This window comes from Sminthopsis crassicaudata, chromosome 4, assembly GCF_048593235.1.
Source record: "Sminthopsis crassicaudata isolate SCR6 chromosome 4, ASM4859323v1, whole genome shotgun sequence".
Taxonomy (NCBI): Eukaryota; Metazoa; Chordata; class Mammalia; order Dasyuromorphia; family Dasyuridae; genus Sminthopsis; species Sminthopsis crassicaudata.
This window is the reverse complement of record NC_133620.1, coordinates 415,532,085-415,552,927: the sequence shown is the minus strand read 5'-3', so window position 1 is coordinate 415,552,927 and position 20,843 is coordinate 415,532,085. Positions and strand designations below refer to the sequence as shown.

At 34.6% G+C, this 20,843-nt stretch overlaps 1 protein-coding gene across 1 annotated transcript in view; it reads right to left on the bottom strand.

Annotated features, from left to right (window-relative positions):
- The window catches only part of LOC141539687 (putative ferric-chelate reductase 1), a 52,825-nt gene extending 38,351 nt beyond the window's left edge, over positions 1-14,474 (bottom strand). Inside the window, exons 1-2 of the mRNA XM_074262774.1 lie at positions 14,340-14,474; positions 11,097-11,233 (exon numbers count right to left, since the gene is read on the bottom strand). The gene's annotated coding sequence lies outside the window, so the exon portion shown is untranslated. The remainder of the gene's footprint in view (positions 1-11,096; positions 11,234-14,339) is intronic.
- Between the last annotated feature and the right edge of the window lie 6,369 nt (positions 14,475-20,843).

The following is a 20,843-nucleotide window of genomic DNA, read 5'->3' as shown; positions in this document are numbered from 1 at the left end:
TAACCCAATAAGATAAGTGCTATTGGTCCCATTTTACAGTTGAGAAAACTAAGATGATGAGTGATCAGTTGACTAGTCTGGCACCATACAATTGGAAAGAACTAGTTATCTGGCCCACCAATACTTTTTTTTGACTTGGTATTAACAAACCCCTTGTTAATTTTCTTTTCCTGAGTTTTGCCTCTTTAATCAAATGTATGATTTTCCTTTTAACAATCTGGCAAGCCAAGCCAGGAGACTTTTTTTGAAGGCTCTTTGCAGGTGACCATCACTGACAGTAAGCCTGTTCTACTCTATAGTTGGCTTTCAGGCCTTTGCCTGATCATAGGACAGAGTGGACTCCCCCAGCAGTTCGCCATGAAATGTCCAGAGAATCTAACTCCCCTAAACTCAGGAAGGATACAGAGAAATAAGTCCTGATCTCAAATTGATTCTCATTTGTACACAAAGAAAATGAATTCCACACATGGAAAAGAGCAGTTGATGAATACAGATCTTTACTAAATATTAGTTGCTCAAGCACAGAAAAGTTAAAAGGGCATTGGTACCCATAATATGGGTCACCACAGACTAAGCCTCTTATTGATTTCCCATTAGGTAAACTGTTAAAAGCTTAGAAAAATTAAAAAAAAACCTGTCAGGAAATATTGGAATGATCAAACTTCATTCCCAAGACTTGAGCAATAAAGCTCAGTTTGGACTTAAGAGGCAGAGCTGAATTTGGATAATGGTGGATACTTAAGTACTAAACTTATGGGATCAACTGCAAAGGTTAAACGTCAAAACTTGAAAAAAGTCAGAGCCTAGGAGGAAAAACACATGCAAAAAAGGACACTTAAAAAACACTTTTGTAATAATCAGAGAAGGAGGAAGTAAGTTGGACTTCCAAGAAGGAAGAGATGTAGGCAGTGAAGTGGGCTTGATGGGGCTTCTATTTCAGAAGTCCTCTAATACACATAAAGGTTTTTTTTTTTTTTTTTTAACTTTGAGAATTTGGAAGGAAACACTTTATCACCACCCTAAGCACCACCTTGGCTCAAATTCAGTGAGCCACTGAGCCAAACTACAGAGAAACAGCATAGAAGGAAAATTTAGAAGGGTGGGGAAGGCTAATAAAGCCTCACAACAGCTCTCCCAATCATATCCGGCTCTGAGACCCAACCTGGGGTTTTCTTAGTAAAGATCAATAAGAGTAATTTTGTCATTTCCTTCTCCAGACCATTTTACAGATGGGGAAACTGAGGCAAACGGGGTTAAATGACTTGCCCAGGATCACATATTGTCAGGGGCCAGATTTAAACTTAGATGAGTTTTTCTGACTTCAAGCCTGGAACTCTATCCACTACACCACCTAGATGCTCCAGGCAGAAATATCAAGCTGGAGTTTAGTCTCAACTTTTGACTAGGCTTTCAGTGGGAGATAAGAAAGAAAAACAATACATTCTTTCTCTCTTTCTTCACAACTTTGGCCAGATTGGAGATCAAAGAAATAAAGATAAACTTAGAAAAGGGAAGATTATGGGAAAGTGAAAGTGCTGCCACAATCTTTTAAAGTGAGCTAATTGATGACAATGAAAAGTGAGATTTTGAATGTCGCCATTAGTAATTATAAATCCAGGCATAATTTAATTGAAATTTGCTCCCAAATTAAATCATAATGTGGTCTATTTACAGTGAGTTATGTTTTTCTATTAGGATAATTGTGATACATCAGAACTTAATACAAAAAATTTGCTATTTAGCATTAAAGCAATATGTTGGAAAATGTATGGATCAGGAAGACCTGAGTTCAAATTTGGTCTCATAAATTTATTAATGTGTGACCTTACTTTGGTAAGTTACTTTACCTTTGTTTACTTTAATTTTCTAATCTGCAAAGGGAATAATAATAGCATCCATCTTCCAGAGTTATTGTGAGAAATAAATGATTTAAAAATGTTTAGCATAGTTCCTGGCACAAGGCAAGCACTATATAAATGTTATTAAATGTAAGTGCTTTTATTGATATTAAATTCAATCAGCACAGAATATCAAAAGTGATAAAAATAAATGATGTTCTGTGTAAGATAATTTGGAAATGCAGTCAACTGAATTAACACTTGACTGGTAATAAATTTTGCTTTCTGTTTGAAACACACGATATTGTATACGTTATTCTATGTGCTTTTAAAACATTTTCTTATATTCTGAAATTTGGGAAAGCATTGTATCATAAATGGTGTTAGAAAAAGAACTCTTTTAACTGGATGGCATTAATTATGAATTGAGCTATTAAAAGAACATGATAATAATGTCTGAAAATTGTTAAATATTTAATGAGGCCCATTTGCTTTAAAGTAGATAATAAGAATAACTTAACTATGGAGAGAAAAATACCTTAAATCCTTAAGCTATCCTTATTTGTGAGGTTCCTTGAAACTTTCTACTTGGGCAAAGTCATAAGATCCTGACAACTTTGTTGACAGTGTATTGTAAGATTCTGAAGTACTAAACTTTGAGAAATTAGGACTATTATCAGTCAAAGTAGAGAAACTTACAAGTTTGCTTATAGTAAAGAGCAAGTTTCATCTGAGATTATTTGGCTTCCCAATTCCAAAATTATGAAATTGCATCTGTTAACAAATAGTATGAATTGAAGTTACATTTTTGAACCAACTTAGTAATAACAAATCTTAGATTCAAAGATTTCATTTTATCTTAGGTCTGAATAGGCAGTCAGCCATGTTAATTAGGAGACTTACAGGGGTCAAAATTTTTCTGGGGATTTTGAGTCAATAATCACCCTCTGTGTCAAACTTTAGAAAGTGATTATTTGTAATTTATAAATGAAGAATAAATGAAATGTCATTATATTTGCTCATTGTTTACTATGGTTGCAACATGGAAAAATAATAAGAACTTGGTTCTAGGCTGTAGTTAGTGAAATTTTGCTATTTGTGGTAAAATTTTATGGGATTGTAGAGAACATCCGGGATTTAGGATGAAATGTGCTGATTAAATGAACACTGGGAGTGTGTTACCAGGTTACAAGGAGACTTGATGCTATTTGATATTAATGTTAATATTAATTATTACTTTAGCTTTTTTATTTGTTTCATAGTGTTTATGAAATTTTTTAGCGATCTTAGTAATATGTAAATCACCCCTCTCAAATTAGTATAAGATGAACCTTCTAACTGGTTTATCTGTAATAATATGATCTTATTTTAAATAATTTGTTATTATTTAAAGTTTCTATTTCAGTTATCATTTTCATGAAGATAACAGTCTATCAAGAGGGACTGCCATGTGCTGTCCAAAGGAAATGTGGTCTAAGAATTCTAACAGGTGGATTCTGTCCCTGGAAAATATTAAGGAGTCAACGTTGCAAAGGCCAAGATAGAATCTTTTTACTTAGTTTTCCATAGTGCTATTTCCTTTTTGAATAGGAAAATTTCCTATCTGATTAATTTTGAACCTGGTTATGAACTCTATGAATAATGTGAAACTTTGCTATTTGATTGGTTAACAATGATTCTTGCTTGTAATTAAACAAAGCTAAGGGAATTTTCTCATGTTATAACTTAGGTCAGGTCAGTCTTTGCTCTTGAGGGGATAGCTTTGATATTGTCATAATCAGGTCCCTCATTTTCCTTTCATAGTAAACTTCTATAATCAGGGCATGTGAATGGCAATTTTGTTGTTGAAACACTAGATGTATTAATAGATTAATATTAAAACATCTGAGTTTCTATGTTAATTAGTGTGCAAGTATGAAAAATCTTACTATTTTTTGATCTTTATTTGTGGTCAACTTTATATCCTATGCATCTAGTTAAATGAGTTCTCACATTTGTTGTCCCTTACTAATAACTATATTTACATATAAGATTGGGTCCTTAAAGTATCTCTTTCTTTCAGGATGATATGAGCATAATATGTATAGCCTAAAAAGGGGGACAGAGAATAAGACAAAGATGTAAAAGTTTTTTCTTTAATTTAATGGAGGAGTAAACTCTGAGAAAACAAAAAAAAAAATCAGGCTGTTAGAAATATAAGAAATAAAATATATATTTTCCATTAGCTTCTAAATATGTCTAATGATAAATATAGGCTTGAGTTTGTTTTCAAAATGGGATTAATTGTATTAATAATTATAAAGAATTTTAAGTCATGTCCTTTTTTTCTATTTTGAATTAGCTATGTGATAACATTAAAGGACTAGAGGACTTATTTACTCCCTTCAGCCTGTGGGTGACATTGTCCATATCAGGTACAGAGATTGGGTAAAAATAGAAAGACTAAGTGGTATATAAAAACTGAAATTCTATGAAGTTTCATATAAATTACTGCTTCCTTATTTGTTGCCTTCTTTTAGTTCTATTGTTATTAGGGTTAGACTCATAGAGTTTGAGTTAGTTCTCATCACATGAGCTAGTTGCTGGAAGAGCAAATTTGTGCAGTTGTACTAAATCATAATGAGTCTTGCTACTGGTAGGTTTTAGCAGAATTACCTAGAAACTTTGCAAGTGACTTGGAAATTGAAAAATAGATCATCTAGGGTAAGATACTTTCAGATATTCCCCAATAACAAGACCTATTCCAAAATGTCCAAGAGAAAATATTTCCAGAGACCAGCTGACTACATGGGTCATCTGGGACTCAAGATGAATAAATAAACATTGGGTTATCAGATTACAAGGAAATTTGATGTTATTTAATATTAATGTTAATATTAAATAATTATTTATGTTTGCTGGTATTTATGTTTGCTGAGTTTTCTCAGTGACCTTTCCCCTCTTAAATTAGTACCTAGTGATCCTGCTAACTGGTTTAATCTATAACTTGACTTACTTTACCTATAGAGCCTACTTAACAAAGTTTGTCTCCTGAAAGGATATATGAGAATATGACTCTGCTGTTCAACCTTTATGATATTTTATGATATTAAAGTAAACATGAGATTGTGATTTTGTAATAATCATGGGCCACAGGACATTTGCTTCCTGTTAAAAGTTTAAGTCCCTAGTTTATAACCACCAATGCTTATTCAAATTGATTCTACACAAACAGCAGTTGAAAATAAAGGAATGATAAATAAGGATGTGATTGTGGTGCTGCACCATGAGTATGGTTAGCACCAAAAGGAATATTGTGTAAAATCAATCACTAATGCAGCCATTCTGAAGTGACCTCATGCTTTAACCTTGTTTAACTTTGGCTATTGCAGCCTGAAGAAGAAAGTTCGGAGAATAGTGTTATGGTAGCATTTTGCATATGCTCTAATAGTATCTGTACTACCTCCAAGAAGTAATATTGTAAAATTTCCCTGAATACTAAGTTAATTATTCATGTATTCAGTACTACTATTAAGGAACAATAAACTTCAAATATCTAAGGACTTGTTAAGAACATCAGATTATCTAAGCTAAAAACCTCAAAGCAAAGTAGCCCATTCAAGTATATTCCTGTCCTCTCTCCCCACTTCAGTTTTTAGACCACAAGTTCTTTCTGAGTTGAAAGTTGTCTGCCTAAAGCTTCCAAACATTGTTTTTAGTTTTACTCTCTAACACAATAAACACATTTCAAAGTAATTATCAAGTTTACTCTGTCCCAATCCCAAGTTTACATTTTCTTCAGGTTAAATGTCCCTTGTTCTTTCATTCCTATGGTTTTGCTCATTTTGACCATGTTGATCACATAGCAAGAACTACTTAAGGGATTCCTCCATTGTACATACAGTGGAAAGAGTGATGACTCTGGAGTTAGAAGTTCTAGGTTCAAAGCCCATTTCTGATTGTTTTTAGAAAGTAATTTTTTTATTGATAGCTTTTTTTTTTTTTTTTACATCTGGAATTTTTAATCACCACAATTTCTTTCAATGTCTCTTCCTCTCCCAGAGCCACCCCATATATGTATAACACATATACATAACACACATAATTATGTGTATATACATAAATATATATATTTACATGTATATATGTGTATATATAAATATGTAGTGCATATATAAATATATACAAGTGTATATATAAATATGTGAATGTGTGTGTACATAAAGGAAAAAAAACTATACTGAAAAAGTTTGAATATGTGTACACCTAAGTTTTTCCCACCTCTGCAAAACAGTGGGAATATATTCTCATCTCTTCTTTGGGGATAGCCTAATTATAATTTCCTAACATTTATTTGTAATTCTAATATTTACTTTTAACTGTTTTGTGTTGGTTGTTCTTTGAGTTACATTGTTATAATAAGCATTCATTGTTATAATCATTGCCTACTTGTGAATCTTACTACTTGTGACTTTGGGTAAGTCACTTAAGCAAATAAACGGCATAAGGAATAGTCTGTAATAAGGAAGACTTCAGTTCAAATCTGGCCTTGGACACTTGGTATCTATGTGACCTTGGGGATGTAACTTAATTTGTGTTTGCCTTAATTCATTGGAAAAGAAAATGGCAAATCACTTCAGTATCTTTGCTGGGAAAACCCCAAGGCTACACTGATGTGCTGGCCATTGTGACTTTCAAGGATTCATGAAGAGTCAGACAAGTCAGACTGAACAACAAATTGTACAATTTAATCCTGTCAGTCTTGAAGCATTAAGAATTTGTTTGATTTTTTCCCTGATTCCACCCAACATTTTAATGATTTTTCAAAGATTCTTGTCATCCATAAAGGTTGCAATATAAAAATTGAAGAAGTATTACGGTAGAGTTGATAAAATTCTGGGTCTTTAGGTCAAGAACACCTAGGTCCAAATATTTTCTCTGATTCTTAGTTGTCTGACTGGTCAAGTCAAGTAACTGCTTTGTGCTATAGGTAATTCCCTAGGTAGATCTATTTAATTATATAGGAATTACAACTTCTTTCATGAAGGGAATATCCTGTGTAATAATCATTTAGATCTGTCTTTATCAATAGATCATACGATAATTGAAATATCAAAGTAATTTGTTTTTTGGTCCAGATCTCCTAGTGTGGAAATTCTTCCACCAATACAGTAGTAATCTCTGTATCTCACTGTCTTACAAACTTGTCTGGGTGCCCTTGAGGAGTCTTGTCCATGGGTGCTCGTCATGTTCCATACCTAGCACATGACTGATTCCAGCACCTTCCCTCTATCTACTGTAATATTCTGCTTATTGACCAAATAATAACTGATGATAGAATATATCCAGACAAAATACACATGCAGAACTTTTAGAAAGGTAAGATGAAGGTACGGAATATTGGCTGAGATTCAAACTTAGGTCTTCAGACTCTCTTCAGGTTTCCCCTGTTCTCTGGCTGCTAGATGCATCTGTCTGGAGCCTCTGATATTTTTCATATGGGTATGTAAACCTTGAGAAACATTGCTGAGTTGTCTAAAGATTATGTCAGCATACAAGATGAACCCTAATTTCTGACTAGTGGATTTCCACCACCCCTAAATTTTCTGATTTTCCCTCCAATGAGGGAAATGATATAGACAATAGAAAACTTGTTTTCTATTTGATACTAGATCTAGACCTAGAAAGGATTTTAGAGATCATCTAATCCAGCCTTCTCATTTTACAAATGAGGAAACTGAGATCTAAAGAGGTCAAGTGTCATGTTCCAAATTACACTGAAATGTCAACAGGTAGGTTGTCTGAAATAGAGCCATTTCTACCAGTCTGCTTCCAAAACTGAAGGGTACCTTAGAAACCAATTAGTTTATCCATCACAAACTTCCAAGCAAATGAAACCTTCTAGTGATACCACAGTAGAAAATCTTTTGTAATATTCATGCAAGGGATATTAATTCAGGCTTAAAATGTTTTCTATTTGTTTTTTTTTTGGGGGGGGAATAATTTAATAATTCCCATATCCACATCAATGGAATGATGAAGCATCATATAATGGGGTACAAAATGTGAAGGGTTTCGCATTATGGAGATTCTACCTAACTTTAGATTTTTCCCCAATTTTTTTTAAAAGCCTTTGTTGTAGAGCCATTTTTTATAAAGTACAATTTTACAATTTACAAATACATTTGCCATATAATTAGTTGTGTACTATAAATTTTATCATTAGTAAACTGGAACTCAAAGTAATTCTACAATTTTCTAGTCTATACCAAGAGTATTAACTCTTTACAATGAACACATCTGTAGATAAGACATTGCCTTTGATAAAGATATTGAACCAAACAAGACCAAAGTCAAAGGTCTGAGGGATGATCCTAGAAGAGCATCTTTTAGGCTAATATTCATTTATTAGTTGCCATGCTTTGGTAAGATCTTTCAACCTTTTGAAGAGGTACAAATTACAACCTGTATTTCTTTATTATTTTGAGAAGGACAACTATTAGTCTTTCCTATGTCATCCTGAAATAGATACTGTGTCAATCATATCCTCTTGAATTATAACCAGTATAATAAGCCTATCACATTACGTTATTTTGTTAGACTGGTCTAAAACCATATATAATCCTAGGGATTACAAATTATCTTTTTAACAATCCCTTGTGGAACTGTGCTGAGGAAAGTTAATGCTATATTTGTAGAAGCCATGATTTTCTCCCTTTAAAAAAATCTATTTTGATTTGAACTCACCTTACTGATTAATATTTGAAAGACTACTTTAGTTTTTATCATAAGGAGGAAAAAAGCTATCTATGTCTAAGAAGCAAACTGGCAGAGATAAATCTCTCTAGACTTAAGTCTAGTGCTCAGCAGATATAGTTTACTGATGAAATAATAGCAATAACGACTAACATTTTATATAGTTATCACTATGTTCCAGGCAGTGTGCTAAGAGATTTACAATTATTACCTCAATTGATCCTCACAACAATCTTGAAAGGCAGGTGCTATTATTATTCCCATTGTACAGATGCAGAGGAAATATTTTATAGATTGGACTATATTTAGAAACTGTCAGTGTTGTCATTCTGCTGCTATAACATTGTGTTACACATTAGAAATCTATGCTCACCATAGTAGAGATATGGGGTAGGACTTCTTGAAAACATTTGCTATCAAAATCAATAAACTGCAGAGACACTAAAGGATAATGATTATTATTTATTGATCATGGGTTGTGTAAGAGGTTTACAGATCTATACATAAGTGAGCATTCTTTTTCTAGAAAGAATAATGCCACACATATTAATATTTCTCTGTATAGATGTTATTACTAAAATACAAATTTAAAAGTAATCTTGATTTATAGTGTCATGTATCCTACTTAGTAGCTGCTATGCAACCATGTGGGAATCTGAAAAAAATATTTCTCTTTAATAAGAGATTCCCATATTCAAAAATGTTGGGAAGCACTAGAACAATCTAAAACTCATTCAGTGCTCTTTTCCCCCCATCCCAATCTGTGTTTTCATATGCCTTGGACTGTATAGTACTTTGAAACTGTCATAAAAGACTTTCAGATTTTGCCTTGTTTTGTGTATATATTTCATCATCTCCTGATAGACTTCAGCATCATAAATATGGACTTTAATGTCTTCTGGCCTCCATAGTACCTTGTACAATGCATGTAATGGGTGTTATATAAATGATTCTTAAACTGCACCACTATCATTCAATATTTTTGTTGTTGTTCAGTCATGTCCAACTTTTTGTGACCCTATAAAATATGAAATTCTATTAAGATCATTTCAAAAACTGTACTTTCCCAAGCACATGAGAACACAGATGATGAAAAAAATCCAAGACAATGGAAATAAAGACTAAGAAAATTGAATAAAATTGGAAACATAGTCAAGAGGTTGGTGGATAAATGAACATGGAAAAGAAAATAATTATAAAAGAGAAAGTGAAATACTTTTAAATTCTCATTTGCCCTTTGAATATTAGTTTTACATTAACTCAATTAAAAACTTACAGAAAATATAAACTTGTCACAGTTCAAAAGAGGCATGCACTGTCCTTATGGTATCTCATTACTTGGGCTCATGAAGGTGTACTTTGACTTGGGAGGATCTAAAGCTTCAGATTAAGTCAATTATATAATCTGCTTGAGAGAGATGGAGGAGATGAAAGAAAAAAAAGAATAAAGTAAAAAAGTATGCAGCAGAAAACAAAAGAATGACTTACAAGGAACCAAAAAAAAGATAGATATTAATAACTATAATGTCTTCTATTATTATATATACTTTCTCAAAATGGAAATTTATTGTTACATATTTCTAATCCTCCCAAATATTCTTCTGGGCACACGACAATGTTTTGGTTTTGGTTTTCTTTTTTCCGTCTCTTTTTCTTTTTTTTCTTTTCTCATTTTATATTTATTTTTAAATAAATGAATATTTTAAAACACATATGTGTGTATATATATATATATATAACTAAGGAAGAAGATTGATTAATATTAAAGTCATACCATTTGGAGAAAGTATTTTGTTAAATAAGAAAAAAATTAACATCTATCAATTGAAAAATGTATTGACAAATGGTAGTATATGAAGATAATAAAGTACCATGTCATAAGAAATTATGAATGAGGGGAATTCAGAGAAACTGTAAAGTTGCATGTCCAATCTCAAGTACAATTCAAACTATAAGAACTACACACATAATAACTACAATCATGTAAACTATATCAATCTTAAATCAGTGAACTCTAATAATGGGCAACAAGGTGATAGGAGTCAGGAAGTTAAATTCAGCCTGGATCACTAGCTGTGTGACTCTGGGCAAGTCACTTAACCCTGTTTACCTCTGTTTCCCCAAATACAAAATGAGCTGAAGAAGGAAATAGCAAACCACTCCATTATCTTTGCCAAAAAATGCCAAAATGAGGTCATAGAGAGTTGGCCAAAATTTAAAAATGACCAAATAATAATGAACTTAAGTCATCAATTTTAGTCCTAGAGAACTGATAAGGAAGCCTATTTTCCTTTTCTCAATAGAAAAGTAGATACTGGAAGCAAGGCAAATATTACACATGATAAGAAATGATAGCTGTGTTGGCTGGTTGTGCTCAGATGTTTTCTTTGTGATAGTTGATTAATATGTAGGGGCTGCAGTATGAAAACAAATGGCAACAATAAAATGTAAAAATAAGTCATCCCAAAACTTATGTGCCTTAGATGTCCTGAGGCATAGTTATATAATCTTGCCAATTTTTACCTTTAGCTTTTCTTGTAAAATGAATAATCTTCTAAAGGTGGTCCAAACCTATAAGGCTATTATTCCTTATTCCTCTTTTTGGAAGTCAGCAACTTGATTCAGAGTTATAATTTATTCTGGAGCAGTTCCTTTGTTTTCTGAGAAGTGAAACAAGCAAATGTAAAGTTAATATAGATTTTTACACTTAACAGATTCACAGCACATCTTTCAATATCACAAGCACTTATGAAATATTTATGCCCTTCAGGAACTTGAATCCTCCTGTTGGGAAATGGAGAGAAAGTACAGAACACATAAAGGTAGGGAAATATATAATATGGACAAAATGGATAAAATAAATAAAATTATTTTATAGGGAGTAATAACTGGTAAATCCTTTTGGAGAAAGTAATCTTTGAATGGAACTTTGAAGTAAACAGTGGTTTTCTTCACAAAAACCCTGCAGGTTAGATAATTTCATTATTGCTATTCCCAGTTTCCAAACAAGAAAACTTTGAGAAGACTCAGAAAGATTATAAGATTTAGAGGTGAAAGTCACAAACAAATTAGAAACTGAGGCATAGAGAAATTATATAGCTCCTCCAAGATCATACAGATAGCAAATGGAAGGGCAGGTCTTAAAAGCTGATCCCTTGGCTTCAAATTAAATTCTTTTCCTCCTGAATTAATCACTAGTTCAACATCTCTATATTATAGTCCTTGCTGGAACCTTCTTACTCTCTTATGTCAATTTCATTTCTAGAACCAAGGTTAATGACAAAATGAATCCATCCCTTCTTCAGTTATCAGAAACTGTATTTTTTTCTAAAATTTGGCTTTTTTTTTCATTCAGGCCTGTGATTTTATCTGTTTGAGATACCACCATACTGTATAGAAGTTTATACCTTTATACCACACATATACCTGTATAGACTCCCTCCATCATTGCAAATCAACAAGTCCTCCACTACTTATTGTCTTATAGGGCTATGTAAGGCACCAAACATTTTAATGATTTCTTTGTGTTCATATAAAGACATGTGTCATATATCAGAGGCAGGATCTGACTTCATCAGAATAAATCTACTAGACTATTTTCAATTCTCACCCTTTTTGATCTCCCTGTAGCATTTAACATTGTTGCTAAACCTTCTCCTGGATAGTCTCTCCTTTGAGTTTGAAGAACATGACTTTCCACTACTTTTCCTCCTACCTGCCTATCACTCCCTCTCAGTTTTCATTTCTGGTTCCTCATATATATCATGTTCTATATAATAATTAAGGGTGTCTCTCAAGGCTTTGTCTTGGAGTTTCTTCACTATTTCTTTTGGGTATCTGATCACATTCTAATCTGATCAATCACCTCTCTCTATATGACTCCCAGATTTATATATCTAACCACAACTTTTCTTCTGAGTTCTAGTCCCATATCACCAGCAGTGTTGTAGACATCTTGAAAGAATGTCCCATAGGCATGTCAAACTAAACTTATCCAAAACAAAACTCATTATCTCCACTCCCTCACATATCTCAGTTTTCTAAACTTTCTTAATTACTATTGACATCACAATGCCACCCCAGATTTACAAGATTTACAATTTCTAATGAATAAACTCCTGACAATGCAAATTCTCTACATAATTTTAGAGTTTCTTGTGGCATTAAGAATTGATTTGTTTAGTGTCATAAAGGCAGAAAACTTCAGAGGTGGGTCTTAATTCTGGATCTGAGGATGCCTCAAACCTCCTATTCCATGTTGCCTCTCTGAAATATGTTAAAATTAATTAAAATACTTTAATTACTTTAGTCATTTTAATTGAAATATAACTCAGCAAAATCACTGTAGCAGTTGTTCTCCCTCTTTCCCTCTAACATATTAAATAATTTCACTAGTGCCACAAAAAACAGAGTTCTGTAGAAATTGGGCATTAAGATACACAAGCTACCTCTTATAATACTAACTACCTTAATTTATAATTTTACATATAAGATGAAATGATTACTTGGGGGAATACTGCTACCACAAAAGTATTGTGATAGTCTTGAAAAACCTTTTAAAATATAAAGAGCTATAATAGGAAGACAAATTAAAAAAGCACATATAATATTGTAATGATTTAAAAATTGCTAGCAAAAAAAAAAGTAATCTTCTCTCTCATGAAAACATAACCCCAACAGATATGAAAGATCCTTAACACTACAGGCACTTTTGGCAAGGAAATGAAGAATGCACAATGAAAACCATAGGGAAAAAAGTAAGCTTACACAACTGAAATTGTCTTTTTATTAAAAACATCTGTTGGAAAACCAATCCCATAGAATCTTTGCTTTGATCCTGATTTCTGAAAGCATTAGTCACTCTTTCATGCTTCTCCACAAACAATAAATAGTAAACACCTAGAAACCAGGCCTTCTGCTTCACCAAGGAGGATAGGAAAGACCTCTGGCTTTGTTAGGGATAAGTTGTTTTGAGATTTGACCTACCCACTTAGATATCCACATCTTTCTGTGGATCTGCCTTGAGATAAAGGAAAAACCACTAACCCTCTGGCTGGAAATTCATGTTGCAGATCATGGCTTCAAAAAGTGTAGTTATCCCCAATCAAGATTTCCCATTGCACAACCATAATTTCTAAAATCTGGAAAATTTGCTGAGATCATTAAGTATTTCCAAGAATTATAACTGGGTGATAAGTATCATTTCTAATTAATAGAGGTTTAGGCGCAAGGGGCATTAGATCTGCAAGAGTAACGGGAGGACAAGCGTGTGGATGCCTGAAAGACGAAGGCAGCAGGTCACACAATAGAAACTTCTCCCACAAGGAGGTGGATATAGCACTGAGGGGATCCGTCTTTTCGAGTCTGCACAATCGGCCTAATAAAAGGCCGACAGATAGATCTCAAAATGGAAAATAAGTTTGTTACGTCAACAAGTCCTAGTTTCTTTTTTTCATCAGGGAGACGTTACTGCCGGAGGCACAACCAAAAGTCAGGAGCCGAGCAAGAGAGATCCTAGGTCGGATATAGGGGGAGGTACCCGATGTGCTCCAGATGTGCGTTTGCAAGTCCAGATGTGCTCTGGCATTTTAGGGAGACCCGAGTTTCGGGCCTCAGAGGCCACCCCTGAAGTGGGAAAGAGAATCCTTCCCCCTTTCTCCTCCCCCCCGCCCCGGGAGACAAGAAGCCCCAGAGAGAGGGAAGAGATAGAGATGTAGGGCCGGCCCAGCCCCCAGTCCATTCTAGGGGGACACTGCTCGCGCTCACCTGGGGGTGTGGTGGGCTGGCGTGGGGAGGGTTTCCGCAGCTAGACAAGAAGCAAACAGCTGCAGCAAAGAGCAGCTGCAAGCGGGCTAGACAGCTGAGCTGTCCTGCCCGTATAGACCCGGGAGGTAAAGCTGCTGAGGGAGACTAGGAAGGCTGGGGTATAAAAAGCTTCCGCTGATCAATTGGGCGGGAGGGAAAAGAGAGGGAGTGGCCGGGGAAATTTCTCTGAAATTTGATGATGACGTCGGCATTCATTAGAGGCCCACGTTTACCTGGGTCACTCTCCACATCTAAGAATGCCATCTGGAACTTTGGATTGATCGAGGAATACGTGCCCGACCAAGAGAGGCCTGACTGACTGTTGAACCCAGAGCAAATTCTAGTGTGCTTCTGTGGCCCGGGGTAGAGAGGGCACTTCGAAGTGCGGCTGGCTGACGCTCCGAGAGTGTCCCAGAGTCTCTAAGAGTTGCAGCCTGCCCTACTGTGGGAGGTGCTGAGATTGCAGATCTTTTACAACCCTCTCCGTTAGACTTACAGCTACTTCGTACCAAAGTCATTGGGTCTCGGTCTCTGCCGGTGTCTCTGTCTCTCTGACTGTCTCTATCCTCTCTCTATCTCTGTCTCTCCCTTGTTTCTGTGTCTCTCTCTGTGTCTCTATCTCTCTTTGTCTTTGTCTCTGTCTCTCTTTATCTGTGTCTGTTTGTCGGTCCGTCTCTTTTTCTCTATGTCTGTCCGTCTGTCTCCTCCCAGAGAGAGACCTCTATTAGGTCCTTATCTCTGCCTCTCTCCATGTCTGTTTCTCTCTCTGCAGGTTGTTAGATCTCTGCTCTGTTTCTCTTTGTCTCTATCTGTGTGTGTGTGTGCGTGTGTGTGCATGTCTCCTTGTTATTAGGTCTCTGCTCCATCTCACTCTGTCTCCTCTCCCTTTTTTATTTAAAAAAAAAAAAAGTACTGATTTGGATATGATTGAATTTGAGACGTTTCTAGGATGTCCAGTTTCAAATGTCCAATAGGCACCTAGCGATATGGTATTGAAGTTCAGATATTGAGCAATCTGAGGGTCTCTGGCATAACGATGATAATTAAATCAACCCATGGAAACTAATTAAGTAACCAAGATAGCGAGAAGAGAAAATAAGAGTCCATGACAGAGCTTTAGAAAACATTCATATCTGGAGGGAATGATCTGAAATGATGACCCACCACAGACAGGTACCGAGAGATTTGAATGTCATGAAAGTTCGGGGGGAGGGGGGAGAGAGTATACAGGAAGAGAGGGTTAGTAGATTAGTTGAGAAGGATGAAGACTGGAAATTTTTTTTTAAAAGATCATTAGATGTGGAAATGAAGAGAGCTAACTGAGAACTTTGGAAGGAGTAGTTTCAAGCGATGACGTCAGAACTTAAATTTTAAAGAGCTGAGAGAAGGCTGTGAGAGTAGACAGCTTTTTCTAGGAGTTTAATTTCTGGCACAAAAGGATAGCTGATTGGGTTTGAGCCTGAGGCTCAAGGAAGTTAAATGACTTTCTTTTCATCTTTAGATATTTTGACTCGAACCCTGGCCACAGAAGCATAGATTCTGGAGTCTAACCCAATCCCTTCATTTCACAGTTGAGGAAACTCTGACCCAGAGGTGAAAAGACTAGCTTAAGGTTTTACTTGTATAAATAAATAGCACAATAAGAATTCCACCTGGGTCTTCTCACTCCAAATACAATTCTTTCCACAGCATCAGTCTGCCTCTGGGCTTGAGCAGCATTACAACGTATACACACAAAGATATTTCTGTGGCATCTAATAAGGTGCTTACAAGGTGCCGAAAGCACTAATACAAAGTACATACATTTATCGGTATGATTTTGGGACTACAGGATCCCAATAGAAAACCTTTGGTAGAAATAAGAAAGCTGGGAAGCAGGGGTTCGGAAAGAGATATAAATGCACTTTCAAATGAGGTCTCTGTATCGTTAGTTTTACTGAACTGCTTCATTTTGTTACAGGAAACCTCTTTCAAAGTGAGAGCAATCAGCAAATGTTTGTAATTTTAAAAAAACACACATATGTAATAAAACTTTTTTTTAATGAGAGAGGGAACACACTACACAACACACACACACAGAAAGAGGGAGAGAATTAGCATTGGTGAGGAGAGTAGATTATAAAAAGCTTTGAATACCAAATGGAGAATATCTATAAGGGTTTTTGTTTGTTTGTTTGTTTGTTTGTTTTTTGCAAGGCAATTGGGTTAAATGACTTGTCCAGGATCACATAGCTAGTAAACGTTAAGTGTCTGAGGCTAGTTTTAAACTTTCAGGTCTTCCTGACTTCAGGGCCTGTGTTCTGTCCATTATGCCATCTAGCTGCTCCACCTTCAAGGTTTACAAAACATTTTGCAAATTTTAACTCTAATAACAAATAAAGATAAAAATCTTTATAAAAATTGATAAAAAAGATGAAGATGAAAATCTATTCAGTCCTGGGAGATGGGTACTATATTACTATCCTCATTTAACAGATTAGGACATTGAGGTAATTAGAGATCAAATGATTTGTTGAGGATTACACAGTTTGTAAATAGCTAAGGCTGAATTTGAACTCGTTTTCCAGCTATTTATCTACTCTATCCACTGTACCACCTAGCAATCCACACTCCAATTGCATTGCTCTTGATTTATCCTGTGATTCCCAATGGATATTCTCATTTGTATTGGCATGCCAATTGCTATTGTACAATAAGGACTCTACAAACCTGAGCATTACTTCAGTCACTGAGAACAACTTCAGTAGCATTAATATTACCTGAATTCTTTAACTATCTGAGATCTATTCAACAAAATATCCTTTAATAAATCTCAAGAGGTCATATGTTAGCTGTGTGTTGGAATTTGCTTTCACCTTTAGTAGCATAGAAATTACATTGATCTTTTAGAGAGCATTAATTATCCATTTAGAAAGTTTTTGCTGCTAAAGGCTGGGAAATGAGTAAAAAAATTCTGATTATCTTTCCAGCCTTGGAATTATTGAAAAGCAGTGTATGATTTCATTGACTTGATAGTTATCTACAGTGATCTAGATTGTAACCCATCCATACTTTGCTGTCCTGATTAGCTCTTCATGTTCTCCTAAAAGTTCATCAGCAAGGATTTACCTAATGTAGTGGAAGCTTTTTCTTTCTCTCAACATTGCAAGGGTACCAATGGAGTGCTCTGGCTATCTACTACTCTTGCCTCGCTCTTGCCATGATACCAATACATTTTCTCTTCCTTTATGACATCCTTTACTCTTTATTTTCTTCAGAGTTGGTTATTGATTTTATGTTGCAGCCTATTCATATCTACCATGAATGTTTCAATTGCCTTTGTGATATTTATCTTTAGTTATTTTGGGGGCAAACATAATCTATGTCTTGCTGCCATATACAAACAAGGCAAAATGTTAATATTTTAAAGGTAGGTTTTTGCTTCAAGAAAGCTTAGGTGAACAAAAGCTTTGCAATTTCCCAAAAGCAATACAGCCAATTAAACAAACAAACAAACAGACAAATTCAGGGCTCAGCTCATGTTCTTTTATACCAAGGGTTCTTTCCTGGGGCCCATGGATTCCTTAAGGAGTGTATGAATAGATTAAGGAATAGAATAGAATAGGCTGTTATGAATTTGGATGAGAAAAAAATTTCATTTTTATTTATGATGTTTTACAAATGATATTTAGCATTCTCTTCAATGATGAAGGCAACAATCATAATTCTGAGAAAGGGTCCCTTGGTTTCACTAGACTGGTAACAGAGTCCATGGTGCAAAAAAAGGATAAGAAGTTCTAATACATTTTATCTGTCCCAGATATACACATTGTTGGACAGCTCTATGTGTTGTCTGTCATCCATATGAACGTTGAAATCCGAGCAACGAACATTCTTATTCATTTGGTTGTCCTATATGGATTTTTTTTAAAGGTTAAGATACTTAGATTATTTTTAGGTTACTAAAGAAAAATATCAGTTACTTGTGTCACTAGTTCCTTCAGAATTTTCTTTCTGCAGAACCCTTGACAAGTGGAACTGTATTGTGATTGATTGGATAAAATAGTCTGGTACCCGCTCAGAGCCCCCTGGTGAAGAAATGGAATGCAAATATTTAATCCTGAGGTCACCTCTCACATGTCTAGTGTTTTCCAAGTGACAAAATGCTTTCCTAATCTTGGAATCCCAGTGTCCTGTCACTGCTTTAGCCGTTGGGTTGTGCAAGGCTGGGAATTCATTGTGACTGGTTACTAGTTACATCCTTATGTATGGAAGAGCTGCAGACCTGCAGATGTTTCTAAGTCTATTTTTCTCCTGAGATATTAAATATATTTCAAGGTATTTTGCAGCTTCAAAGTGCAATTTATCACAAACTTTAAGTATATTTTCAGTCAAACCTTACTGGGGTGAGGGTCTGTGCTTATAACAGCATTCCCCATGACTAATGATTCATTGCTGAGTTCTTGACTTTTTAAAACATTTATGAAGCTTATGCAAATGGAAGCCTTGAAGTCCTTTATGTTTATGCTTGTGAGGGACACAAGATGTGTTCAAAAGATATAGGAAAAAAATTAATACATATAAAAGGCAAAAGAGCATAGAGTCAAGTCTTTAAAATGCCTGTTTTAGAAAATTATTTATATGGAATATTTATATTAACTTTAATAATACACATTTCTTTATGAATCATATTGGGAGAGAAAATCAGAACAAAAGGGAAAACCATGAGAAAGGAAAAAAAGAAGAGAAAAAAGAAGTGAACATAGCATGTATTGATTTACATTCAATCTCCATAGTTCTCTTTCTGAATGCAGATCGCATTTTCTATCCAAAGTTTATATTAGGATTGCCCTGGATCACTGAACCACTGAGAACCAAGTCTTTCATAATTGATCATTGCACAATCTTACTGTTACTGTGTATACTGTTTTACTGGTTCTTCTTGTTTCGCTCAGCATCAATTATGTAAATCTTTCCAGAGCTTTCAAAAATCGGTTTGTCCATTTTTTATAGAATAATGATATTCCATTATCTTCATATATCACAACTTATTCAGCCATTCTCCAATTGATGGGCACCTATTCATTTTCTAATTCTTTGCTACCATTAAGAGTTGCTACAAACGTTTTTGTACATGTGGGTTCCTTTCCTTTATGATTTTCTTGGGATACAGACCCAGTAGTGGCAAGGTTGGGTCAACACACAGTTGATGCACAGTTTGATAGCCTGTTAGGCACAGTTCCAAATCGCTCTACAGAATAGCTGGATCATTTCACTACTCCACCAACGATGCATTAGTGTCCCAGTTTGCCCACATCCCCTCCAACATTTAACATTACCTTTTCCTGTCATCTTAGCCACTCTTAGATGTGTGAGGTGCTACTTCAGAGTTGCTTTACTTTGCATTTCTCTAATCAATAGATTTAGAACATTTTTTTCATATGACTATAGATGGCTTTAATTTTGTCATTTGAAAATTGTTTGTTCATATCTTTTGACCATTTATCAATTGATAAATTCTCCAATTGGAGAATGATTTGTATTTTTATAAATTTGACAGTTTTTTATATATTTTAGTAATGAGACTTTTATCAGAAACACTGGGTGTAAAATTTTTTTCCAGCTTTGTACTACCCTTAATCTTGTTTGTGTTGGCTTTGTGCAAACTTTTTTAAATTTAATGTATTCATTTTGCATTTCATAATGCTTTCTAGTTCTTTTGTGGTAATAAACGCCTCCCTTCTCCAAAAATCTGATAAGTAAATTACCCCTAGCTCTTCTAATTTGCTTATGGTATCACCCTTCACGCCCAAATCATATACACATTCTGACTTTATTTTGACATGGGGTGTGAGATATAGGGTTTTGCTGAGTTTCTAACATATTTTCCAGTTTTCTCAGAAATTTTTGTGACATAGTGAGTTCTTATCCCAGAAACTGGAGTTTGAGGGTTTATCAAATACTAGATTTCTATAGGTGTTGTATGTATCTAGCCGATTCCACTGATCTACCACTATTTCTTTGCCAGTACCAAATACTTCTGATGACTGATGCTTTATATCATATACAAAGCTACCATGCTTTGTATTTTTTTTTCATTAATTCCCTTGCTATTTTTGCTCTTTGTTTTTCCAAATGAATTTTGTTGTTATTTTTTCTAGCTCTATAAAGTTATTTTTTGGCAGTTTGATCAGTATGGCATGGAACAAGTAGACCAATTCAGAAAGAATTGTCATTTTTATTATATTAGTTTGGCCTATCCATGAACAATTGATATTTTCCCTTTGTTTAAATCTGATTACATTTGTGTGAGAAGTATTTTGTAATGCAATTGTGTTCATATAGTTTCTGTGTTTGTCTTGGCAGATTGACACCCAAATATTTTATTTTGTCTACAGTTACTTTAAATGGAATTTCTTTTTCTCTCTTGCTGCTGGGCTTTGTCAGTAATATATAGAAATGTTGATGATTTGTGTGGGTTTATTT